At 42.6% G+C, this 27,727-nt stretch overlaps 1 protein-coding gene across 25 annotated transcripts in view; it reads right to left on the bottom strand.

The window, feature by feature from the left end:
* Positions 1 to 27,727, bottom strand: part of adgrl2a (adhesion G protein-coupled receptor L2a) — a 187,771-nt gene that overhangs the window by 91,375 nt on the left and 68,669 nt on the right. For 13 of the 25 annotated variants that reach the window (XM_052074448.1, XM_052074455.1, XM_052074456.1 and 10 more), the window contains exon 1: positions 17,123 to 17,822. The exons of 2 other annotated variants lie outside the window; for them this stretch is intronic. The gene's annotated coding sequence lies outside the window, so the exon portion shown is untranslated. Of the gene's footprint in view, positions 1 to 17,122; positions 17,823 to 27,727 lie in introns of those variants that run through there. 10 more of the 25 variants (XM_052074439.1, XM_052074443.1, XM_052074449.1 and 7 more) reach the window with 1 other exon arrangement.

Below are 27,727 nucleotides of genomic sequence, written 5' to 3'. Positions count from 1 at the left end.
TCCCTTCGAAAGCTAGTTTGCTCATTGAAAGAATTGGGAATTTGAAAAATTGTTCAAATGGAAATGGTTTAAACCTACCAACTATTTTTGTATTAGAGACCAAGGAAAAATCTATGTGTACCCTGAGTCCTGTAGATTTGTGTTTTATCACTCGCATCCTAGTCAAGAGTTTTAAAATCTAACATTCCATTCACGCTGGTACCTCTTCTGTGCAGGCACACAGTCCCAAATAATTATTATGGCATTCCAGCATTCACGCGTCATGTGCAATATGAAATACTGATGCCCGACGGCTCACGACCTTGAGTGAGATAGATGAGATATGATGTTTATATCCCATTATTGCCCTCCTCTAATTTTAATGGAAATGCATATTAACAACGAGATTTTCTTGGCTCGGTTGAGATTAATGGTCTGAATTAAAAGCTTAACCTCAAACTTGTCTGGAGTTATCAGGAGAACACTCGCAAGTCTTCTGTCAAATCACATTGCCTTCCTTCAACTCAGAACTGTGTTTTACTTTAATCCTTGTATGCCTCTGTGTCTGAATTTCAATCCAAACGACCTCAGAGACCCGAGTTGCACATTAACAGTTTCAAAGGCAGGTTAACTGCGTCTGAGGGTGTATCCAGTCGGTAACCAAACTATTACATGAACCATATATAATTGTTGTCCTTCTGTTATTATCTCCTGGCAGTGCGCTCAACATACTTCAATTGTCTAAGACAAAAAAACCTGATGCCTCGGAGGTAGTGGAATTCCCTGCCATGAGGTAAATGTAAAGTGTGTTTCCCTCATACATGTGCATGGCTGTTCTATAAATCGATTACAACAGTCTTGTACTTAATGTATTTTGTCTCATGCTGTGAGTGTTCAACATGCACAGACACCAAAGGCGCAGACCGGAGGGACGCCGTCTGACTGGCATTCTCCTCATTAGATACGCCGAAGTCTCCCCTCTCAGCTGGAGCTTGCTTTTCTCTCCCCATGCCTTTAAACAGAGACGCCGGCAATGATCATAGTCTGAGCCCCCTCCACACCACTGTGATCTAAAAACAGGTGTTTGCATCTACAGACCCAAGCCAGACAGATGATGAAGGGTGTCAGCAACAGAGTGGCTTGATTCCAAAGGCATTATCGAACCGAAGCACCGATCGTGCAGTTGTTAAATTGATAGGGCTTTTGTTTTGTTTCGTTTTTACATATGAAGTCGTTACAGGGCAGATGTTTAAGTGTCCCGGAAAATAGAGATGCTCCAGGGGTGTGTATGACAGACTGTTTCAAAACAAATCAGTTGCATTTATAGTTAAGTGCAAAATGGGGGCTTAGTAGCTGAGAGGAAGGGGGTGATTAGGAGAGACGGGAGGAGGGCTGATTGAAAAGGGCAGTTTTAAATTTGAATTGGAAGGGTGGCGAGGGAGGTCTGAAAACAAGAGGCAGATGTGAAAGAATGCATGGCTTCTCCAAGACAAAGCTTTTGGTTGTCCCTCTTGGCCTGTTAGAGGGCCACAGGAGAATAGACGAATAGTTGGGCTTTTCTATTAAAAGAGGTCTGGGAGAGGTAAAGGGGGGTTAGGGGTGTCTGAGAAGAAAAGGACTCGAATGGGGGAGGGGATTCAAGTTACAATAAAAAAGATTGACAGCTTGCAAGTCTTGCTTGACCCTTGAATTAGCCCTTCAGCTTTCAACAAACCACAAGAAAGAGTTGGGATGTTAATTGTCAACGAACATCACAGGCATGCAAAACACAGGCCTGGACATTCACTGAAATGTAAATCACAGCCAACAGACCACCACATGTTGAATAGGAAGGTTGTTTCTATTGGTTCTTCCCAACAGCATGCTCAAGCATGAATTCATACACACTGTAAGGCCCCCTCATCTCCGACCTCGGAAGGACTAAACCACCCGGGGACTCAGAGCTAAGATGCACAAACACACAGGCACTGCTGCGGAAGGAAAGTACTAACACCCCCCACACCCGAGAATAGATTGCGCTCCTGCTTTTCCATGGCTGAAGAGGTGCAAGTACAATTTGGAAAGCTGAAATCTGAAAATTTGCACTCCAGAGGAAAGCGATTCGACTGTTGATCAGATGAGTCGGGAGCCCCACTGAGCTCAATATGGGGCATGGAGGAATCAGGCGTTGACCCTTTCTGCTGATGGAATGATTGAGAGCAGCCCAGGAGTGACATCCACGCAAACGCTGGGTGACTGCTGATGCACCTCCCGCCACCACCACCTCACTCACCCGAAACAACGGCCCTGACCAGAGATCACGCAAGGGGAACATCAGGTCAAACTTGCACGTAGTGCAACAAGACAGATCAGAGTTGGGTGTAGGGTGGGGGCGGTGGTTTGAAACAATAGGGGGCTGGAAGGTTGGACTCCATAATGGAATGAAAAAAGAAACCAACAAAAAAAAGTCAGAGACAAAAGAAGAGCTTTCAATTGACACATTTCCAAAGTAAGAGGATGAGTAAAGGCTCACCCAAATCAGTAAGGTCGATACTTTTTTGATACCGGTTTAGCTAAAATAAATGGTAAATTTTACTGCGCTGCAAGCCTCACTTTCGTACACAAAAACAATTTCACGACAGCCTGTGAAAGCAGCATGGTGCTCGTTGGGCTCATTGCTTTCATGTTTGCACCATTCATCATTTTTATGAGCCACTCAACTCATCGATGAGCTGTGCTCCCCACTGATCGGGACATATGGCTACGAAATAAAGCAATTATGAGCCATCGGTCGGAACAATACAACTTATTGGGTGTACGGAGATATCCTGTCAATCTAACACCAAAAGCTGATCCGGTCCAGGTAGGGTTTAGTGGACATAATATCAGCAAAATATGAAAAGAGATGTGCTATGATTCAGTCGTATTGCTCTCTGCCTCAATGTAAACAGGTGTATGACATCCGCAGCTTCATAATCACTTCAGCAATGCACTGAAAATCCTATTAGTTCTGTAAGATACCGATACCTGTCCGCCCATAGGGATTATTGCAAAATGATTCGACACGGCAACCGGGTTATAATACAGGTTCCATAAATCTGAGTTGTAATTTTGATGTTTTACTGGCAACTGAAGTGGATTATCTAGAAAGGAATTTCTAAATGTCATTTCCACTTGCTGATAGCACAAAACTATTCTTTCAGCTCTGTTAAGATAAGAATGATTCTGCCAGGGCTATTAAACGGTGTCTTTGCCAAATGTTCCCTGTGCTTGGGAATTATTGGACTGGCATTCATACACAATGATAAATGGGTAGATCAGGAATAGGAATGGGAATTTAACGGTGATAGGAGCTGCCAATCAAATCCAATAAGTCCTTGACCAGGCCTGATTCACCTTGATTCAGAATGTAGACAAAGCCTATACAGTGAACAGTGAACTAGCCACAAACCCAATCAAATACAGTACGTGTGCACGTAAATACTCTGCCAGATTGTTGATCAGCGAGTATATTAGGACATCATAAAAGTAACAATTTATAGTGGCACCCGCTTGGCTATGGCAAAATTTGTCAACTTGGGGGATGAGATCAACTGAACTCTGCTGTCTTGCTAGAGACTCGAAAGCAGGGGTGTCCAAAGCCGGTCCTCGAAGGCCGCTGTCCTGCTCGTTTAAAGTCTTCCTACTTCAACACACCTGATTCAAACACACCAGTTTTATTTTTATTTGCCTTCAAAGATGACATGTCTGTTCTTCGTGTTGTATTTTACCATATAGATTTCCCCCCAAAATGTGACTTATACTCCAGTGTGACTTATGTATGTTTTTTTGTTCTTTATTATGCATTTTATCGCTGGTGCTACTTATACTCAGGAGTGACTTATAGTCCGGAGAATACGGTATTGAGCGTCGGAATAACCACAGCCCCTTTCCCCCACAACGTACCGTGATAGGTAGTGAGATAACCATGGCCCACTCCCTTTTGGGCACACAGGGGCTCAGTGCCTCAGCCTCACTCAAAATCTGTGTGATTATTTATGTCCATGTTTGTTTGCCAAAAAGGAAGCAAGCCCTTTGAATATATAAAGTGTGGGGATAGTGTACAATAACAATGCCGCTGTGTTTACAGAGACGCGGACCAGTAGGCAGCTTATGCGACCCTCAAACTTTTGCTCTTTCAAAATGAGCAACTGTGTGGTTTCTAGTCAGGGCCACGGCATCAGATATGCACGGTGCTCATCAGGCAGTATTTAACAGAATGATTATTTTTTTAAATAGAGGACAGCGACACAAAACATGGACATGGCAACTGAGATAATGATGCCGTTAAAGTGGTAATACGTTGCCAGTGCCAATGTTTAGGATAATGTTAACCACTGTAAAATCTTTCGAGTCTCTATTGGTAAATTCTTGATTCAGATACAGCATCCAATAAAACCTTCAGACATGCAAAAGCCTTTTGTGTCGAAAATGTGCGTCACACTTTAAATTGCAACACAAGTGGAAAAAAAATAACTTTACAAGGCATTCTACAGTTTAATTTAATTTAATTTAAGAAATAACAGTTGCAGTTGTTCTGCTATTAATTTCAGCCGTCTTACTTCACAATCTTACAAAATAAGGGAGTGAATAATGATAAGTGATGAAACACAGAGAAGAAAGAAAACATGATCTGAGCTTAATTTGAACATTTTTATATACACACATATATATTTTTTTTTTTCGGCACAAATTCTGCGGCTGCCTCATAACTATGTGGAGTATCCTGAAGTAAGTTACTGAACATCGAGTGGCTCCTTGTGCTTTAGTGCAACAGTGTGTGAATGAGATGATACATTCCAATAATTGAAATATACCCGGCGTTAATCAATGTGTGACTGGGTTAATGAGTGCAAAAGTGATGCACATACCTTGACAGTAGAAAAGCATTAAATATGTGAAGCCTGTTTCCTCAGTGACTATTGCATTTAACAATGACTCAATTGCACCTTTGCCCTGCATCCGCCTCATGATTTTGCCAAAGCATATCGCCATATTTAAACACTGTGTATTTAAATATGAAAAAATTAAAAAAAATATTTTAAAAAATTAAAGACAAAAATACTTTAACCAAAAAAAAAAGTTCACAGACTTGGAAAGCAGTAATTGCTGTGTGTCCCTCTTTTTTGAAAATGCAATTCTTTGAGCTTAAAGGCTTGGGCCATAATGTGAATGACAGTGACTTGGTGTCTAACTGATGCTTTTAACCTTCTGCAGCCCAGGTGAAGGACAAACGGCTAACATAATAGACGCCACATTACGTCATTTTGACAGAACAAAGCAAGAAGATTTTACAAGGCACCATACAATTAGGGACAACCAAACAAATGATTTGGACTTTTGTGTACTTAGTAATGAAATTGGATTTTTCATGGACTTTGCAAACCTTGTAGGATTTTAAATGGAAAACAATTAACTTAATTTTTTTCGCATAGATGGAAATTCAGCAAAGAGAGAAACCGATCATTCGACCAATAATGTAAGTGAATAATTCTTTATACAGTGGCGTGAATGTACAGATGCCAGCTTGATCTTGGCATGTCACGATCCCTGCCACACCACTGCTGAATCTATTTTCAATACCAAAGACAACATGAATGCCTTCATTCCACAAGGGGAGCAGCACGTCAACCGAAAACGCAGTGTGACCCTGGGTCTCATCAGCAAGCACACAAATGACACACACACACACACACACACACACACATTCTAAAAGCTGGTTGTCATATTTCCAGAATCCAATCACCTGTCAGCCCTAAATCACAGCACCCCGACAGGTAATGGAGCTTGTTAAGCTATATTCAGCTTTGTTTTTTTGCTACACGAGTACAACAATAACAAAAGCGCGAAAGGATGCATTGTGTTCTTACATTCAATCACAGCAAGTAGGCATAAAGAGCAAAGCTTTGAAAAAGCACCATTAGATTTCCTCCAGTAATTTCGTTGAAACAGCTCCATCGTCCCGCCCTTAGTTTTGGTGGGGCTGAGAATTCTTTTCAGTGTTCATTAGCATAGCATCAGGACAGAGAGGTGGATTGTGATGCAAACAAGCTCACCCCGCCAACCCTCTATTTTAATAACGAAGGTTCGAGTGAATCCGGCTCTGGTGTGCTCACTGTACAATGGATCAGGCAATTTTAGGACCTGGGAGCCATATTTAAATTCATGAGATGATGAAAGTGGAGTTGCTTCACTTTGCTTGGTGCAACACAGCTAAATGAGGACAACTGCAAAAACAAAAAAATATGTACACTGTTGCATGCTTAGTGCTTTCTTGAAAGGGGAAGAACAGCTATCTCCTTTCCAACATAATTCAAGTATAATTGAAAGACATTTTGCATTCATAGCCTGTCTTATCATCCGCAGCTGGACAGCAGATACAGCAATCACTACTGTTACACCTTGTGTGTGTTTAATGTGTTTACTTTCTAGTGATAAGCAAAAAAGGGGAAGGACGCACCCCCCCCCCCCCAACAGTGAATAGCATTCCAAAGACACAAGAACAGAAGCTAAACGAGACTGCCAAGCTGCATGCGAGAAAAAATTCACAATGGAAAATTATCTGCTCCTAATTTGAATGCCAAAGGGACCTTAATTCCCATAACAAACTCTGAAAGCGAGAACAATTTAAGGTTGCACTTTTTGAACCGCCACTTGGGATTGTGTATGAAGTCGAGATGTGAATCAAGGTACAGTATCTGTGTAGGTCAGGGGTGCTCATTACATCGATCCTGATCTACCGGTAGATCAAAGACAGGTCCCAAGTAGATCCGAAGAGTGTCGAGGAGAAAAAAAAAACAAACAACCATTTGTGTATCTTTGTACATGTTAGTAATATGTTTTTGTGTTAATGTACGCTGCACCCTAATCATCCTATCAGACTCATTTTCACAAAATAAATATTAAAAATAAATAAATAAAGCGGGTAAATCTTGAATTTACGGTGGCGCGTGATTACGTCACCGGACGTTGTTAACGCTCAGCAGTCTGCAATTGCAGCTTGTGATCAGAGCTGTTGGGCTCTGTCTTTTATCGTCATTCTCATTCAGAGTTTGCTTGGTGTACAATTCACCGAGGGCACGCGCAAAGAATGGGAACCTAGGAGGGCCCAGGGAAGCACTTTAAAACGTGTGCGCACGCGTGCCGATAAGGGTAGATCCCGTGAGGTTAGTTGATCAAAAAGTAGATCTTTGGTCCAAAAAGTTTGGCCACCACTGGTGTAGGCAATACACTGAAATGTAGTAGTTACAGATGGAAGTCGTTCCAAATTGTGGCAGCAAAGGAAAACTCACCTGGACTACAAATGGAATGTGAAGAAAAAAATCATGCGTTCTACACTTCAGAATTAGATAATAGCATGCAGCAATGGAAGATACTTTCACTAGCCGGCCAAATAATTAGGTATGCTAGCACCTCACATGTAGCTAACCGAGGTCGGCAAAGTACAGTTCTAATTTGAAAAATACTACTACTATACTGCAAACAAAAATAATTAACACATTATCAAGCTTAAAATTAATTCAATTTTTTTGATGAATGGTATCTTGTAAAAGAAAATAATGATGATAACTGAGTAAAACATTGTCGTGTAGATATTTTCATATCCACTTTTTTCACAATTAAAACAGACACACTTATACTGGAACAGAAAATACTGATTGTTGATTGTGATGAGGAGGTATGGACTAATTTCTTTATACATGTCGTGTACTTCATGTCCATTCCTCTTAGCGTCCGTGCAAAAGGACAAATGTTAGTGTAGTAACTCGTCATGAAAAGCCTCTCAACAACTCCCATATGTAGAACATGTTTTCCAGCTGCACAGCACAAACGGATTTAATGATGTCATTTAAAAGGAATGGCTCAAGATCTTTAAAGGCTCTGTCACTGCACTTTAAATGTACATACATTTTAGGAGGTTTTAAACAGTAACACATTGCGACTTCAAAGGAGTAGCCGGCTAATAAATATTCTCCGTCGCCGACATCCATCTTTGTCTTACATGCCAAAAATATCCAGCGCATCAATTAGCACTTCAGTTTGGGGCTATCACTGCACGCTCTACTTGCATGCGCTTACCAAAGCTTCATTAGACACAGTTACATTTTTGTTTTTTTATTTAAGGGAAGCATGGATGGGACAGGAGTCGTTTGTCAGGAATTGCAGAATATACTTTACTCCCTTTCCACTTCCTAAGTTACATTATGTCTGCAACAACTGTACACTGGCTCTAATATTCACATAAAACTCTGGAGACGCTTCAGGTGAGAAAATCAAAGCTTGCATGCACTACAAGTGAGGAGGCGTTGGAATGTCGACTGTACTCTCCATCGGGTGTCTCGTAGCAACATTTACATAGCATAAGGTCCTCTGCTTCAGAATAGGTGTACTGTATTTTATTTTGCTAAACATCCTAAATATGAAAGCAACTCACCTCCGGTGTCAGGGTGATGTTATCAGGCAAAATAGGAGAAAACTTTTACATCCTGAGGGCAGGTCTCGGCTTCTACCGAAATGCAGCTCTTTGTCTATCCGCAGGAAGAACCTTTGTGTGATGGAAATGCCTACGAAAGCTGCATCCTCAGCTCACTTCACCACCTTCCACTGTAATCAGCTCAAACTGATCAACGATGCCACAAATGCCACAAGTTTTATTTTATTTTTTTTTATCCAACAGTCTTTTGTTTGTTTGATTGACCTCTTTATGGTCATTTTCAATCAGCTGATATGGATCAGCTGTCATCACACTACTGAACCACTGATCAAGTTCAAAGTAAAAAAAAAATGGAAAAAAAAAGACTCACATGGAGTGCCGCATGATGGATAAGAAGTATAAACTAGACAGTAGTCCTTGCTGGACCTTGAGACTAGGGCAAACTCCTTCCTCCATGAGACTGTACCTTGAATATTTTGCAGGTTTTTTATTTTTATTTTAGCAGTTATTAAGCCAATTCCTTCATAAAAAAGAAGTAGCAATGGTCATAAAAATAGTCTTAAAAATAATAAATCTAGAATTAATGTGTTTCAACCAGCTGCCTTGCCTCCCACCTCCCCGAATTTTTACGTGTCCATGTCTGTCATGGTTTTCGTGCTTACAATTGATGTTTGTATTATGCCTCATCCCGGGGTAGTAAGGAAAGTGGCAAGAGCGACTTCGAAAGTGAAGTAAAATGAGAAAGAAGACTGATCATTACGTGGAATAAGAGGTTACTCATCAATGGACAACCTAACGGCTTTCAGAAACTCAAGTTGTTTTTGCACCTTCAACTTTCAGATGTTTCAAACAATGTACATGATGTCATGCATGCTGCGATCGCGAGATCTCAACAACAGCATTCCGGCGCCGTCATATTGATCAGTGGCCAGCCAATTGCGAGGCATACATTAACATACCATGCATGTTTTTTGAATGTGGGATGAAATCAAAGTACCCAAAGAAAAGCCAGACAGGCATGGGGAAAACATGCAAACTCCACACAGGTTGGCCGGGGCCTGGAATCAAACCCTGGACCTCTGTTCTGTTCTGTGTAAATGGACACACACACACACACACACACACATACATACATACATATATATATATATATATTTTTTTTTTTTTCACAAGTATACACATGTTTTCGCTAATTGTTGTCCTTGTTCCTCACTTCAGCGGGGGTTCTACTGTATAAGTTGTAAAACCATCATTCACCCCTAGATGGCAAACATGGCTTAGCTGCGCTTTTACTGGCTCTTATACGCTCCTATACTAGAATATGAGTAGGCATATCTTTTTTTCGGATTTGGAATGACATGCAGGAAGGACACACATCACACCTCAATAATCTTAACCTTTTGAGCGAGTAGATTTCTTTTTTGGGGGGTGGGGGGGCAACATAAAAGGAGTTGTTGCGCCTCATGTTGGCTTTTCAGCAGTTTCATGCCTTCCTTGAATGGTAATTGTCATGCATTAGAGCCCTTTGCACTGAGGGGTAAAATAAATGAAAAGAATCACAGGATGTGACTAATTTTGGATCTTTCATACATGCATTGAAAAATGTACCTTTTGAAAGGTTGCATCAATTGATCTTCAGAGAGAGGTTCCTCAAAAACTCATTCTGGGTTTATATACACTTTTTACAGCAGCATAAAAACAGTCTGTAGAAGTTTAAATTACCTTTATTTTTTTTTCCTGCATGTCAGAAGAAGCTACAATTTTTATCGACGCACATCTTCCAACAAGCTGCAAGGAAGAGAAATGTGAAGATAGAGCATTACACAATGGTAATTACACGTCTCCTAGGGTCGTCATAGAAATAGTTTTCATAATATAAATGTAAACGTGTATGAGCCTTGAACAATTTAAAAGGTGCTTTATTGCCGATGGAAGATTTTAACATTGGTATATCTCCAAGTGATTTAGAATATGATTTTTTTCATTGTTTTGCAAGAAAAAAACAGGTAGGCTCTGCAGCATTCACACACACGGAGAATATTAAAAAGCATGAAGAAGTGTTAGAAGCAAAGGTGCCGCTTGAATACAACACGGGGGGGGGGGGGGGGGGGGGTGAGCAGCATTAGTGGGCCAGCCTGCAGACATGTATGTTTCTTCAGACCGTGCCAAAAAAGATCAGAGGTGTCAATATTCTCCTTTCCAATTTTCATGATTAATACATGTATCATTTGACATCTCCATCAACCCAATGCCGATACGGAGGTGGAGGGTTACTTATCAGCAATGTTAAGGATGATTATTACTTGAGCACCCCCGCAGCGTAGGTGGAAGAGCTCCGTCCAAAAAAACAGCAGCCCTTGCCAGCAGGCCTGGCACAGCTGTACAAGCAAGGCTGAAACTGAGGGAGTCATTCTCAACGTCTCCCCCCCTCCCTCCAAAAACACACACACACACACACACATCAGCTTTCAATGAATCACTGCTTCTTACACGCATGCTGTAATGAGCCTGATTCTTCTCTACTTGGACAAAAAGTTGATACCTTTTGCCTCATAAACATGTTTCAGCTATTTTAACACATTTATACTAGTGAAGAAAAAGCCAATTGTAAAATGCCGCTCAATACGTAAATAATATAAATCAGAAAAATGACAATTGAAGCTGCAAAATGAAACCCAATTTTTGAGTCACTGTCAAGACTGAGTATGACAAATGACACCAAACAGCTCACTGAGCAGGACAACCATAAAATGTCTACAGCTCAACCATGTTTTAATAAAAATAACAACAGAATTAAACGGAGCCGTTATTACGAAGAAACATCAAAAATAATATATATATTTTTTTAAACACAAAAAAAGTAGTCACTAAAGTCAAATAATTACAATCATAGCTAATCGACCCTTTGTCCTAAAATATTAGAAGTGTGTGCATGTGTGTGTGTGTGTGTGTGTGTGCGCTTAAGGAGCTCATGGATTCTACATTCACGGTAACATGGAGGGACAACTAGCTTTAATATGACTCTCCAGACAGGTCAGTTTATATTAAACCAGCTCTCATGCCCCCCATTTTGTTTTATGCGCAGAGATTTTGCACTTCAGCAGAACTACACCTAAGTCCCTGGGAAGGCGGGGGAGGGGGGGGGGACAATTTTAATTCTATTTTTCTCTCTCCTTTGTTTTCAAGAGCCTTCTCCTCAAGAAAGACATGTCTAGTTGAGTCGAGATGAGGCCGAGGGCTTTTGGTTGGTCACGGCCGAGTCGACCGAAGCGGCGGTGGCTGCTCGGCGGGCGGCACAGAGCGAGGGGACAGAGCAGCAGGTGCAGCTATGACAGTCGCCGTGTTGCCGCCCGGCCCACACTGTAGTCTAGAGGAGGTTCACAGATGTAGCCACTCAGCGCGCGCCTTTATTGGCTGCCTCAAACAATGCATCTCTGTCAGGAACAACTCCTCCTCAGGCCATTTTGCACTGTGTTGGTAAGACAGCAGCGAGCGGAAACTTCATTGTGAAACATACACACGCGAGCGTTGTGTACCGCTTGCAGCAGCGCAATCAAAAGCGCTCGCGTCAAGACAAACAACAGAACGCACTCCAACCTGAAGCATCCCCGTACAACACAGAGGACTGATATGTATTTATACCTGCCGATTTGCTCATCTCACATATAGTACTTTAAAATGCACGTTGGGTATAGCAGCACAAGATAGGAAAGTATGAACTACAGATTCAAGATACAATAATAAAGATGATGCCCAATCATGACCTAAAAACGGGTCACCATTATGAATATAAAAAGTAGAATCTTATGAAAGTGGTTAAGTGGCGGCGAGTGGGTCTCGTTAATAAAGTGGCATAATTTTAATCACCAAGTATATTTTATTAATTCTTCTTTCACAAGCCTGTCAAAAAACCACATTTCTGATCCATCATCATAACTTCTTACAATTAGAGCAACTTGTACCGCACCTGCTGAGACTGCTCCCCAAGCCCCCCCCCCCCAAAAAAACTTGATGTCAACCATGCACAACATTCTAACTGTAGCCATCAAATTAAATGTACTGTCTTTGATTTCTTTTTAGAAAGAAAATTCCAAGACCCTCAAAGTAGCTCAGAGAAGAACATATCAGATATAATACGACGATAGTTTTACGGTGTCTGCTTTCTCAATTACTGGAAAGAAGCTCAACGAGGGCGGTTAATTCATATGCAGAGACTTTATCTGTGCCCAGAGTGAAAGGGGAAGAGCGGGGAGTAGAAGGGGACCCACGGCGGGCCAAAATTATGAGCGTGTGAGGGAAACATAAACCATTTTTTTTTCTTTTTGTGGCCCACACATGGTGCGCAGGGTGAAGATAAAAGCAGCAGGTTCCATGATTCACTGCAGGAAATTAATCGACTAATGCTGTTCTCTCACTCTCTCTGTTTCAATGCCCAAAAACCCACATAAGAAGCTCATTAGAGGTGATGATGGACGTTTATGTTCATTCTCAAAATGTACACAGACTCTTTTTTTTTTCTTTTTGGTGTGAGCGAGCAGCCTCCAGCTCCATCTTTTCTCACGTACACCCCCCCACCCCAAAAAGCACCTCCTGTCAGCATGAGCAATCATTATCACATAATTTCATTGTTTTTCCACCCCTCCACTGCGTTTGATGTCTCTGGCACAGTAGCAATTGAACAGATAATTATTTTGTTGATTAGCTTCGTTTTTTTAGCAACTTAGCGGGCTTGTGATATTGTGATATTCCTCTGAAAGTCCCAGGCCAGACGCTCCGCTCCATCTGACTTGGCAACTAAGCTACGGTGCGAGAACAAAGCCCCAAACACAGCCAAGCACACGCTGCACGACACAGTAACAACTTAGCGGACTTATTCCATTAAACAGGAACATATAAAATGAAATGCCCCATTGTGAATTATCCCCCCAAAAATTAAAAATTTGCAAAAAGCTAAAGTGCACAAAAAATATATTGTTAAATGGTATGGTTAAGTTTGTTCACTAAAATGTTTTACTGAATCATAAAATTGATTTTATGACTGTTATGAAAGGATATGATTCATGTAATGTAACAGTCCCGTGTTGCTGAATGTGTTTTGTTTTTTTTCGGGATCAAAGACAAATCAAACAAACCTAACTTCTGACTCAAGTTTTAGATGAATTGGAAGCATTTTCCTGAAAGGTAATACTTTTAGAAAAAGTGCATACAAAAACTATTCAAAATATTTGAAGGGCATTCATTGAAATATTTGATTATTAAAAAGTTCAAACCGAAAGTAGATGACCAGAGTACATGTTCATTTTGTTCTGCTGCACAGTGATGAGTGCAATCACATTTTTGAACGTATTTAAGTTGCCAAAACTGGTTCCTGCTTAAATTAGCGCAACGGGACCAGGCTGAATAGACTAAATAACAGCCGCAGCTCCTTCTTTTATCCCTTTTAAATGCAAAGAGGCACCAAGTCGTACTTCTCTCACTTGCAACGAGTTACAATCGTCAAGGACAGATATATTGCTCTGCCATGTTTACCCATACCATCCCTGAATAACAGTCCTGTCGGCGCAGGGGCTTTTAAGTGCCTCGCTCTCTTATAATCCAGCCGAGACATGACTCCCTTCCCCTGGCAGACGTGTGCAGATCCTCCCGTTTCTCCCAATGCACGCTCTGCTCACGGCTGCTATGGCGGAGTTGCAATAAATGCTGTTTGCTCAAAGCCTCCCATCTCCTCTGACATGCACAAATTGAATATTTTCTCCAAATTGTGTTGCAGCTGTGCACAGATAAGCACAAGTCTTGTTCACATATATGCCCCCAAAAAATGAGACTGTGGGTTTGTTTTTATGTCTTCATTCTTTCTTCTTATGAAACCGGGAACAAAGAGGTGAGTGTGAAGATTAATTGCAAATTTCCATCAATGCAATATTTCTTTGTAATATTTCCACTATCCAAAAGTGGCATTGCTCTGACTGCAAATTATTTCAGATTGAAAAAAAAGTCTTTTTTTTCACTCTCTTTATCTTTCATTCATTTGTTGGCCTATTTTCTCCTCCTGCCCACATGCTGGGTGTGACCAATACTCATAGTTTTAAATCATGCGCAGCCTTGTGAAAGCCAAGCATGTGCGCAACGTGTCGTAAAATACAGTATATGACTTACAACCACAAAGTGGGTCCGGTCGTGTGTGCACTTTGCACAAAACATTACACAAAAGACAGCTAGAGAGCCGACTAACGGGAACACAGAGTGAGGACGGCAGCCATGTTGCTTCTCGTCATCGTAGTTGAAATAGAGCCGTCGCAACCTATCCTTTCGTTCGTGTCACGTACCTCTATGAAATTATTTCGGCAAGCGGGAAATTTCGTCAGCCGAATCCCACGAATCCCCAAGCCCCTCCACCCTCGTTACCCTGCAAGGACGTTTTGGGAAGTGGAAACAAATGTTTGGTGGTGGTGGAGGTGCTGGTGCGCACAGTAGCGCCCAGTGTTTTACTGATTAGCAATCGTAAAATAAAACAACTCACATGAATGGGAAGTACTTGGCGTAGAAAAAGCGTGCACCTTCCATCCATGCCTTTCTTTACAGCCTTGTTTATTCCTTTTAATGGCGGGCAGTTATCCGCCCAGCATGACTCCATGCAGAAAAAAACCCACAAACCCACAATTTATATGCCAAAATTGGCACCGGAGTGTAAATCAAAATGAGTGCACTACATATCCGATCTAACCTAAACTCCACTCGCGCATGGAAGAAGAACACGAGAATCTTGACACAACATTGCTTGAGAGGAGAGGCAAAAGAAGGATTTGAAAGCTCTGCCTAGAATCCGATGCTTGTGGCAGAGCAACCCTTAAGTCACTGGGAAGGTAAACATCAGCCCATTCTCATTGGCACAATGACACAACGAGAGCAAGCGAATGTTGCTACTCGTCTAAGCGGTTCAATATTAAATCATTAACAAATTACTTTAATAAAGCCCAAGTGCGAGTGCTTGACTCATTGTTATCATTTAAGGATCCAAACAATGGTCTCTTTAGTGTGCGATTCATCAGACGAAGCCAATCTCGGTTGCCGTCTATTGTGCAAGAAAACAAGTGTGGGATGGGCAAGGGTGCATCAAGCAACAGCCCATAATGTCACAAATTTTGATGAGCTCTCACCCACTCCCTCCTCTTTCACGCTTACTGGCTGGAGTGTGGGGGAAAAAAAAAGTTGAGAAAACGGATGAGAGACACTTGTGACTGACTTCAAACCCTATGGAGAAGCGAGCTGGTCCGCATCGATCCATTCCTGGACATAAAATTGGTCAAAAGAGGAGAAAAGGGTCCTACGGATCCCGACCCAATTCCATTCTAAGATTGGAACAATGTACTCACACTTATGTCACAAGTGATGGACAAAGCAAAGAAAATATTTTGAAAATGCTACTAAAATGAAAAAAAGACTCAGTTTCAAATTCTTTTCATTAATCGACCCACATTTTTTCGCCTAAATTTACTCGCGGCGAGTCAATTTAATTTTACAAAAGCTTTGCACACACAGCACAACACAAAGGGTTGAGTCCAAGCAACGTTCCAGCCAATACTTGATACAGAATTCGGAAAACAGCACTCAATACCTATGTGTTTATTCCAAGTGGGAATAACCTCAACGGATTAGATCAATTCATACATATAAACAATTTGCCAACGTATGCTTTATGATTTACTTTTAAACCATGCGTTCTTGCTTATACTTCAAACTGGGTTGTTTCATTCATATGACCGAGTCTTCTAAAATGATCCATATGTACCAAAATGCACATCATTCTTTTCATTGTGAGAAACGACTTAAATCGCAATCATGGACCTGAATCCACTCGGGAAACCCCTTTTTTTCAAACTGCACAATTTAAACCTGAGACGATGTCAAATGCGAGGCTAAATTTGACCAATAATCCCGTGATGGATGACCGAGGAGTGCTGCTGTGCTTCGGGGGCTGCCATGCATCACCGGCCAGGCCGCGGCGTGCTGCTCGCCCAGCTCGTGATCACTTGCCTTAACATCTTTGATAATAAATTTGCCCCCAAAAAGAAAATCACCCGATTTTGCTGCATTTCTGCGCAGACAAAAACAACCATATTTATTTCTCCCTTTGCCTCATTCGGCTGACATTCACCAGCCAATTAATTGCACCTCTTTTTTACAGAAGTGATTATTATATTTCAAGAATATTTTTCATTACTTTTCCCTCCCATGTCTTTGAACAAATAGTCCTTGTCCAATTAAAAAAAGATTAGCCATTGAATGTGCTCAAAAATCACTTCTCAGTTCCGCGAGAAATCCCCCTCTGAATGTATGAGCATCAACGGATTTGTAAAAAAAAGGCGGGGGGGGGGGAATGAATCACGGAACTGAACTAATAAAACGAAATGAATGTTTTAGATTCTTCCATCTCTGAAATGCGATGCAGGCTCAACGCGGCCGCACATCTGTTGCACAGGGATTTTTTTCCCCACAGTATTTTGGAGTTATCGGCTCGCAATCTGCGTGTGACCGTGACTTTTTAAGCTGCTAAAATAGATTTTGCCTTGCAAAAAGCTTCTTTTAATTGAGTGCCGAACACGCGAAGGGGTGTTCTTGCTAAAGTAGGGAAAGTTGCTGCACATTCAACTTAAAGCCATCTTCCTTCGTTTAAAGTGCAACAAAACTTACCTTGCAGCGAAGCCAGGCGAAATATAGTCAGAATTAAAAAATATGAGTAATAAGGGGCGAAAAATGAGTCAGATAGTGTCTGATGAGGGGGGCTCCTATCAGGGTTTGCGGGTGTGAAGCATGCCCTTTTGCGGGGGACTCGGGCTGGTTCTCAGTCGGCGACAGGTTCTCCTCTCATCCCGGCCGTGCCTCTCTTCCAGGGGCACACTTCCATAGCCAAAAGCCACTCTGCCCGATCTCGTCAACACCTCTGGCGGGACCGAGCCGACACCATCTAGTCTGTTCTCCTCTTGTGCACCAAAACGACATAAAAAAAAGTGTCGGCGAACGCTCGGTGGCTTTATCCACGGCTTGCGCAGAGACCGACAAGTTTTGAAGCCGAAGTGGAGCCCGCTCTCGGAGTAAAGAAGGAACGGACAAGGAGCACACTTGCAGTAATCACAGCCAGCCAGCCAGTGCTCGGCCGGGAGCAGACTGTCGTGTGCGGGCACCCACTGAGGGCAGGGGCGGCCCAAAAGCGCGGAGTGGATAATGTCGGATCGGGCTGTGCGGCGACAGCAGGACTTGGAGCAAGGGGGCTTATTAGCGTGCCATCTTTCTTTTTTTTCTGTCGTCTGATGAAATTCAAATCAAATCATTGAGAGGATGTTATCAATACATCATTTATTGGCTCATTTTCTGACTTCAGATGTAATCCTTTGCTTTAGTGCAAACGGTGATGTGCTACAGTGGGCAGTCCTGTCGAATGAACCAATGAAAACGAGGATTTAGTCGATGCTGTTATCTTACATTGTGGTGTGTGTGTGTAGGGGGGGGGGGAGATCACAGCAATAAAACAATAAAACACCTCCACATGGCACAGTAGTCAAGTTAAACCGTGGCTCAGCATTTTTATACCAAACACCTTCACTCAAGGACCACAAAATGAGGCAAACCAGCTCTAACTGAAAAATCATATATATATATATATATATATATATATATATATATATATATATATATATATATATGGTTGCTCTTATAGCCCAGAGTCTCCAGGATCTATAAGAGCAACCATGGAAGCCATGAGATACGTTACCCACCATGGAAAAGACGGTTGGAGGCCAAGATCAAGGCGGCCCGGAAAGATGTGAGTCAATTGACGGAGGCCCAGAGAGGTGTGATGAAAAGGCCGATACCCGAGAGGTACATCCAGATGACCATACCTGAAGCACTCGAAACTGCCAAACAATGGCTCCAAGCCTTGTCCAGTCGCCTAAAGCGGTACACGAAAGAGAATGAGGCCAGACGAATAAACAGGCTGTTCGCAACACAACCTGCGAAAGTGTACGCTCAGTGGCAGGGTCCTAACAACAGGGCTGACCCACCAAGACTGGAAACTGAAAGGTACTGGAAAGGCATATGGGAGAAGGAGATTGCACATAACAGCAGTGCACAATGGCTGGTGACCCTGAGAGAGGAGCACAGCAACCTCCCTGAACAGAACCCAGTTACCATAACAGTGGCAGACATACAGGAAAGAGTCTCATATATGAAGAACTGGACAGCACCAGGCCCGGACATGGTCCACACCTACTGGCTAAAGAAACTCACAGCACTCCATGAGCGCCTAGCAGTACAAATGAACCGGCTGCTGAGGGATGGGACTCACCCAGAATGGCTAACCGAAGGGCGAACGATCCTGATCATGAAGGATCCCTCGAAGGGTGCAGCCCCATCCAACTATCGGCCAATAACCTGTCTCTCCACAACATGGAAGCTCATGTCAGGCATCATTGCGGCTAAGATAAGTGGACACATGGATCAATACATGAACGAAGCACAGAAGGGCATTGGTAGAGATACCAGAGGAGCCAAACATCAGCTCCTTGTTGATAGAACAATCGCACAAGACTGCAGGTCCTGACGTACCAACCTGTGCACAGCTTGGATTGATTACAAGAAAGCCTATGACTCGATGCCACATACATGGATCACTGAATGCTTGGAGTTGTATAAGGTGAACAGGACCCTAAGAGCCTTGCGAGCCGAGCGTTGCGAACTCGATGAGGATGTGGAAAACCACACTTGAAGCCAATGGCAAGCCACTTACCCAAGTGTCCATCAAATGTGGCATATACCAAGGTGATGCACTCTCCCCACTGCTGTTCTGCATAGGACTGAACCCCCTAAGCCAAGTAATCACCAAGACAGGCTATGGATACCGCCTCAGAAATGGAGCTACAATCAGTCACCTCCTCTACATGGATGACATAAAGCTGTATGCTAAGAGCAAAAGGGACATAGATTCCCTGATCCACACAACCAGGATCTACAGCAGCGACATCGGGATGTCATTGAGAAATGAGAAATGTAGGCTTGAGAAATGTAGTCGGATGGTGACTAAGAGAGGAAAGGTAGTCCGCACTGAAGGGGTCTCACTCCCTGAAGGAACAATAGCAGACATTGAGGACAGCTACAAGTACCTTGGTATACCACAAGCCAATGGCAACCTCGAACTGGCAACAAGGAAAGCGGCTACGGCCAAATACCTCCAGCGAGTGAGGCAAGTCCTAAGAAGCCAGCTTAATGGCAAGAATAAGACCCGGGCAATAAACAGCTATGCCCTGCCAGTGATCAAATACCCTGCAGGAATAATAAGGTGGCCAAAGGAAGAGATTCAGACCACGGACGTTAAGACCCGAAAGCTCCTAACCATGCATGGAGGGTTCCATCCCAAATCCAGCACCCTGAGACTGTACGCAAGCCGAAAGGAAGGAGGCCGGGGACTCGTGAGTGTGAGAGCCACTGTGCAGGATGAAACATCCAAGCTCCATGAATACATCAAGGAGAAGGCTCTATCGGATGACGTACTCAGAGAATGTCTCAGACAATGGGGAACAGAAGATGAGGCGCTGGAAGAGGGACCATCATGGGAGGACAAGCCCCTACACGGGATGTACCACCGAACCATAACTGAAGTGGCTGATCTCAAGAAGTCCTATCAGTGGCTAGAGAGGGCTGGCCTGAAGGACAGCACAGAGGCACTCATCCTGGCTGCTCAGGAGCAGGCCTTGAGCACCAGAGCCATCGAGGCCCAGATATACCACACCAGACAAGACCCAAGGTGTAGGTTGTGCAAAGAGGCACCTGAGACGATCCAACACATAACTGCAGGGTGTAAGATGCTGGCAGGGAAAGCCTACATGGAACGCCATAACCAGGTGGCTGGCATAGTCTACCGAAACATCTGTGCGGAGAATGGACTGGAAACCCCAAGGTCAAAATGGGAAACACCTCCGAAGGTGGTGGAGAATAACAGAGCGAAGATCCTGTGGGACTTCCAGATCCAGACTGACAAGATGGTAATGGCGAACCAACCAGATATCGTGATCATAGATAAAGGGCAGAGGAAAGCCGTTGTAGTGGATGTAGCGGTCCCAAGTGATGGAAACATAAGGAAGAAGGAACATAAAAACTCGAGAAATACCAAGGGCTCAGAGAGGAGCTGGAGAGAGCCTGGAAGGTAAAGGTGACAGTCGTGCCTGTGGTGGTCGGAGCACTCGGGCTCGGGGCAGTGACCCACAAACTAGATGAGTGGTTGCAACAGATCCCGGGAACAACATCGGACATCTCAGTCCAGAAATGTGCAGTGCTGGGAACAGCAAGGATACTGCGCATAACCCTCAAGCTTCCTGGCCTCTGGTAGAGGACCCGAGCTGAATGAGGGACGGACACCACCCGAAGGGTGAGATCAGGATTTTATATATATATATATATGATCATGCGACACACACAGTATCCAGGGGCATTACCTCTGTAGTGGTAAGTCCGTCAGTGACAGCAAAAAAGGGCATACGTCAGTGACGGACCACTCAGTCCGTCACTGACGTATGCCCTTTTTTGCTGATGACTGATAGAAACACGCCCCGCCTGTGATTGTTCAAGGAGGTTTCTGAGAAAGGACTGCATTGACCATGGCCATGTACAGCATGTGTGAGGGTGAGTGCTTCTGTTTTCAATAGGATCTCTGCGTAGACTGTAATTCCCAGCTGTGATTATCTTCAGGCCCTATCCCACTGAGCCGCGAGCGATTGCAAGTGTATTTTTAAGGCAGCCAATGTTGCATTCACGTCAGAGTTTGTCAGAGTTCATTCAAGGTTACAAATGTTCACAAGACGTTTAGCTGTGCTTGTCACAAAGAAAATATTAACTTTTATTTTTACATGTTCAAAATTCCCTTGAAACAAGAAGAAACAGAACATTTGCGACCACGAAGAACCTGGATAAACTCCAACGTGGAACCTTATTTTTCGACCTATGCTAATAGTCACAATTGCTCGCCCAGAGTGGGAAAGGGGCTTAAGTAGGTGGAACCAGATGCCGTCACTTCACTTTGCTGTGACTACAAAAATCTACAATCTTCGTAGTAGTGTATTGTTCGACTGGTTAGCACGTACACCTCACAGTACGGAGATTCAGGGTTAAATTCCGGCTCCTGCCTTCCTGTGTGGAGTTTGCATGTTCTCCCCGTGCCTGCGTGGACTTTCTCTGGGTATTCTGGTTTACTCCCACATTCCAAAAGCATTGTTGGCAGGGTAATGGAAGCCTCAAAATTGGCCTGAGGTGTAATTGTTAAGCATGAATGGTTGTTCGCTATGTGTGTCCTATGATTGGTTGGCCACCAGTTCAGGGTGTACCTTGCCTACTACCCGAGGACAGCTAGGATAGGCTCGAGCACGCTCGCGCCCCTCGTGAGGATAAACTGATTAGAAAATGGATGGATGTGTTTATTTGCATAAAAAAATTGACAATCGTGGTGTTTTATGATATATTAGTGACATTATTTATATTTAGATTGTCTCGCTTGTTTGTTCACGGGGCTGAATCCACGCAGGGTTGTTTCCGTTGATTATATACGGAAACACTTGGGCTTTGTGTACAGTAGGTGGCGGTATGTACCAAAGAGCTGTCATCCACCAATGAACCAAGAATAAAAAGAAGAAAGTGAAGAAGCAGTAGCAGATGACGAGCTTTTTATAGACAAGAATAGGTGTGCAAGGTACTTGGATTGAGTTTTACTCTTGGCCACAATGCGGAGCGAGCTTCTGGTTTGGGTGAGCCATTCCAATTTTTAAATTACCGAACAATTTTTAGGTGTTTCATGTCTGAAAACAACTGGAACCAGCCACCAGTTCAACTTAGGCAAATAAGTGGATGTGAAATGTATGAGAGTGTGTGTGTGTGGGGGGGGGGGGGGGTAGCACTGTATGATGTAGATACACTGAAAAATAGTGCACTTCATTTCCCTTTTTTTTTTTTTAATTCCAAAGGATTTTTCATCTGTTCGACCAGTACGTGTGCTTTTTTTTGGGTGGTGTCGTAGAGTGGGGGTGTAACGGAATGACGATAGACAGATTGCTACACTGGTGAAATTTACTGATGGAAGCAATGACGGAAGCGCAGTTAAAATAACAAGTACTGACAATTACTGTTTGGTTCGGTTTGAAATGACGGACTGACAATGATGGTCGGTGCCAAGGCCACTGATGGATGAGGAACGACAACGACAACATTTTGTAAATTGCCCACGTTTGATCAAGAAAAAAAAAAAATGTAGACACGTACATTTGAACCATCACTGAGTGGGAATTAACCCGCACAGCTTGCACAGCCAGCATATGAACCACATCATTCGTGACTATTTTTACTTTAATTTATTATTTATTTATTTAATGTTTTTGTTGTCTTCATTTGAGCACAGTATTTGGTGCATCTAATAGAACTGTATTACAGTGAATTGCGGTGCAGTTCAATCAATCACATTGACAAAGTCATGAAATCGTGAAAAAAACTCTATTGTACTCTATTATATATTCTGTTCACCAACATATTCTATGCAATGCCGTTCTACACCACTGTAAATGACATTGACAGTGATATATTTTTGACCTGAATGCCTCTTTTGTATTTGTCACGTTCTGTCCGAAGCGATAGCTATCGCTTCGTGCAGAACAAATGAAATAAAGGTTGGATCCCCGGAGAACAGACAACGAAAAAATCTTGTCAACGAAAAAGTGTCTTTAATGACAAAAAGAACAGAAAGAGCCCGACAGGGAAAAACGGTAACACAAAACGCTGGTCAAATAAGGTCCAGGAAATAACAAGAAGGGTACTCTAACAGAAAACGCTCGCGGAAAACAACACGACGCGAGGAGGACCTGAATTTGGCGGAAATGAGAGCAATACAAAATCTAGGAGCAAAACGCGAATAACGGCCGTAAGGCAAAAAGGCAACTGGTCAATTGACAATAGCGAGATCGAGCGCGGGAGCAATATGGCACGGCATGGAATTCTCCGGCAGTGAGATGACTGCCGGAGTCGCTTAATAAAGGCAGGTGATCAGCCCGAAATTAACAACAGGTGTGCAGTCGGGGAAAAGAAAGCCCGCCCCCTGCAGGCAGGCACGGAACGTGACAGTATTGGATTTTTTTTTTTACCGTGCAGGAAGATGTTATTAAACCAGAGGTGCGTCCTTATACAGGTTTGTATGTAAAAAAAAAAAAAGAATAAATAAATATAAATACCATACTCAAATTCGATGTGGGTAATATCCACATAAGGAACTCTTTTACTGACACAAAAGAAAACACGGGCAATGCAGAGGAGTTGCATGTTTATTTCAGCATTGGGCGAGGACCCGTGTGTTGTGATGTGGCTGAGCAATTCTGTCCTGATATATTATGAGGCAGGACATGCCTAAGCACCTGGCTTCAATAAAAACTGTCTTTCACACACTGTGGGGAAATGTGAAGTTGAGTCATGCTCACCAGGTGAAGGTGAATGCAGGCGAGCGGCTGACTTATGTTTTTATAAGCATAATTTTACATAATAATACATGCCATTTTTGGGGGGTGGGGGCAGGACAAAAAAAGAGAAAACAGATGTAATAAAAGGTCAACCAGTGCCAAGCATCCATAGCTGGAAAAAATGTTTATTTATAAGCAGAGACTAAAAACACATGTGGTGTCTATGGCTTTTTTAAACAGCAATTTTGTATTCACACTAGTGTGCAGTCCAAATTGCCAACAGAGGGCATTCAACTATTCCTTTGAAAAGATAACTCAACATAAACCGTTTAGAGGTGAGGACAGTTTATTATTAGAGAATTCACACAGTAATATTTTTCTTATCCCCACTGTGTGTGTTGCATGTGTGCTTTTATGTCTTCCATGAGTCACAGCCAGTGTTTGTGAGTTACAGTCATATTCATGTATCTCACAAAAGGAGACTCACTAGCACCAGGTGCTGTTTGCTAACTGCTAGGTACACTCAGGATGGCCCAACAATTGCAAAATATATATCATTCATCTTCCTAACCACTTGATCCTCACTAGGGTCGCGGGGGGTGCTGGAGCCTATCCCAGCTGTCTGCGGGCAGTAGGCGGGGGACACCCTGAATCGGTTGCCAACCAATCGCAGGGCACACAGACGAACAACCATTCACACTCACACCTAGGGACAATTTAGAGTGTTCAATAAGCCTGCCATGCATATTTTTGGAATGTGGGAGGAAACCGGAGCACCCGGAGAAAACCCACGCAGGCCCGGGGAGAAAATGCAAACTCCACACAGGGAGGCCGGAGCTGGAATCGAACCCGGTACCTCTGCACTGTGAAGCCCACTTGCTAACCACTGGACTACCGGGCCGCCCTGCAAAATATATATATTTTTTTGTATTGTTTTTTTTCATGGAGAAATCCACCCTATTTTGACATTGAAACATCTACAATCGAAGGCAGCGAGGTATGACATTTGAAAAAAAGAAGAAAAAAAAACTAAGCTGAAAAAAAATATGTTGCGCTGAACCCGGACAAAGGTTTATAGGTCATACAATTCAGAATTCTTCACTTCAGCAAACAAATAATTCATTTATTGTGTGCCAAGGGCCATTTTACAAGTAGGATCACAGGTTTGAGAGTGCTGAGTTGACAGCCAGGCATCGATTTTCAACACCCATATCGCATATTGCATATTTTTTCAAGATTGTGCAGTCTTAATTTTGAACCTCTTCATATGCGTTAACAGTGTGCTTTCTTTTTTTTTTTTTCCTGAAACACACCAGCTCCCGAAAGTGACTACCAAAAGACCAACAACAGACCTTGGACATGTTTTTTGAAACTTAATATGAAATTAAATGCTGGATGCTTAGATGCATGTTCAACACATGTAAAGAAACTACTGACTTTTGGGAATACTTTGAAAAATAAAATCCACTCTTTGCTCCGACCTCTCTTTGTGTTCTAATATGAATTACAATGTTAAAAGGCATGCAGTCACTCAGCTTGTCTGAAGTGCCGTGCCATTAATATTAACACATGCACACGACACAGCGCCGAGCTTCTCTTATCCCAATTTAAACAGAGTGTAGTGATTCTGTCTCTGACCCGCTAAAAAAAGAGATATCATTTTGGGCTAGAGAGGGTGAGAGAGCACTGTTTCACTACAAGAAAAAGGAAGGACAAGGAGAGTTGGCAGTTGAATCAATTATTGTGTTGTTGTTGTTTTTTTTTTCACTTGAACACCAGCCGCTGGATATGTTGGACACTCCATGAGTAGTCCCTACTACAAGAATCAAAACTGGCGGAAAACATACACATTTTGTGTTTGTTTGTTCGCTACTAAAGACATGACTCCTGTTGATTTTTGTTTCTATTGTCCTATCATGTGGAGATAATGGCAGCTGCTTTGGACTGGCCTCAGTCATCCCCAGTGAGCAAACATACCTCCCAATTTCTCATGTGGCTCAAAGCATGGCTCTTAACCTTGAATTGTTCCTTGAACAATGCTTGTTGGTTCTTTCCCAAAATATTTGCACATGATTGACATCTCGCGCACACATGACCAGTCACAGGACTGTGGCTGACCCCGATAAAGTAGAGCTCTGTGGCCCAAGGTTTTGGTCAGATTTAAAGTTTCAGAGCACAATTACCAAAGCTTCTTAAAAGCAACATGACTTGTTGGTTCACTTATTCAATTCATTTGTGTCTCTTTTTGTATTAGTTATTCATTTTATGCACTTGGGTTCCTACAGAAGTAGAGTTGACTGATTTGCATGGAAACATGGCTGTGTGCAGGATATAAAGTATACTCTGCAGCACATATGAATAAAGACAGTCAGTCAAAACAGCCTCTTCAGTTTTTCATTGCACACAAACAGCACACTTGCGCACAATTGCAACATTTTCGGCCTCTGGCATGGCTTGGAACAAGATACAGTTAGCTAGCAACATACAAAAACTATAAATAATACTGAAAAGGTCATTGTGTGTTTGCTTTTTTTTTATATCCATAATTATGGGTGCTTTACAAGGATGTTGAAGGTTGCAGTGAAAGGTACAGCAGACCATTTGGTAACAAACCAATATAAAGGCACTCCTCACTATAACAATGTGAAAGAAAAGTACTAATAAAGTTTGAATTAAATGACATAATTCCAAGTACATGTACCTCAGTATAGGGCTACCTTCATTGTGGGATGCCCCAAAACCTTTGCAGTTTTAATGCAATGTTTTCCTCCATCATACAGGAAGTCAGTATATCGTGGGATCATTTCAGTCAGGGTCAAAGGATTAACTCAAAGGGCTCTATTTTTCATAGAGAGGCACACGTGCGCTCGGCATAAAACTGGTGGTCTTTATTTCATTTTCGTGCTGAGGCAAGTCCAGCCCAGCGTGTGTGGGAATTCGGTTGACCGTCCTGCGCCATCTTGGGTGTTCGAGTGGATTGAGTTTTTTTTTAATTTTATTTTTTACATCCCACTCAATTTGGTGACAAAAGTGGACTATACTTTAGACAGGCTGAGAGCAGGTCTAAGTTGTGGCGTAGGTGGCGTAATGTGATTTTGGTGGAAAGTTTGGACTGTAACACATTACACATAAGTGAATATTGATCCCAACGGGAATGTGTTGTTTTAGAGTTGTGACAGACCACTGCACTGCAGTTAGTAAAAGTTAAAAAGTCTTCTATTATCTTCATTCATTTTCTGTTGCAAATATTTTAAATTCCAAGTACGGTATTTCAATATTACGGTACTATATATACAAAGTGAGCCACATGTTAATGGCATCTTTATATAATCCACACCTGGATTAATTAATTGATTTATTTATTTGCCCTACGCTTGTCAAAGAACAGCTGGATTTTCCTGAAGGGAACTTCTCCATATTACCGCAACATGGACTCTCCTGGTATTCCGGCATCATTTTTGCCAGGGTGCCTTCAGTGGTCTCCATGGATATCAAGCTCTTGCAGCAGACTTCCAATCAAAGAAGACCTGTCTCACTACAGAGGCGAGTCGGTTAATATTTATGTAGCCATGGGCAACCATGCCACTTGGAGACTTAACCTTACTTCTCCACTTCTACAAGGAGCTGCCCTGTTTTTGCACAGATTGAACTGGACTTCCTTTGGGTTAACAATAGGCTCTGTTCAGGTTTATATATTATTTACTTTGTGTGGGTTGGATGGTGTTTTGGAAATCTCCCCGTGAACTGCACAGCTGAACTATTATTAAGCTTAATATGTGCTTCAGAGTGGTAATTAATAGCAGACACACTATATTTC

Source organism: Hippocampus zosterae, chromosome 8 (genome assembly GCF_025434085.1).
Source record: "Hippocampus zosterae strain Florida chromosome 8, ASM2543408v3, whole genome shotgun sequence".
NCBI lineage: Eukaryota > Metazoa > Chordata > Actinopteri > Syngnathiformes > Syngnathidae > Hippocampus > Hippocampus zosterae.
Note: the sequence above shows the minus strand (reverse complement) of the source record. Positions and strands in the feature narration are given on the sequence as shown.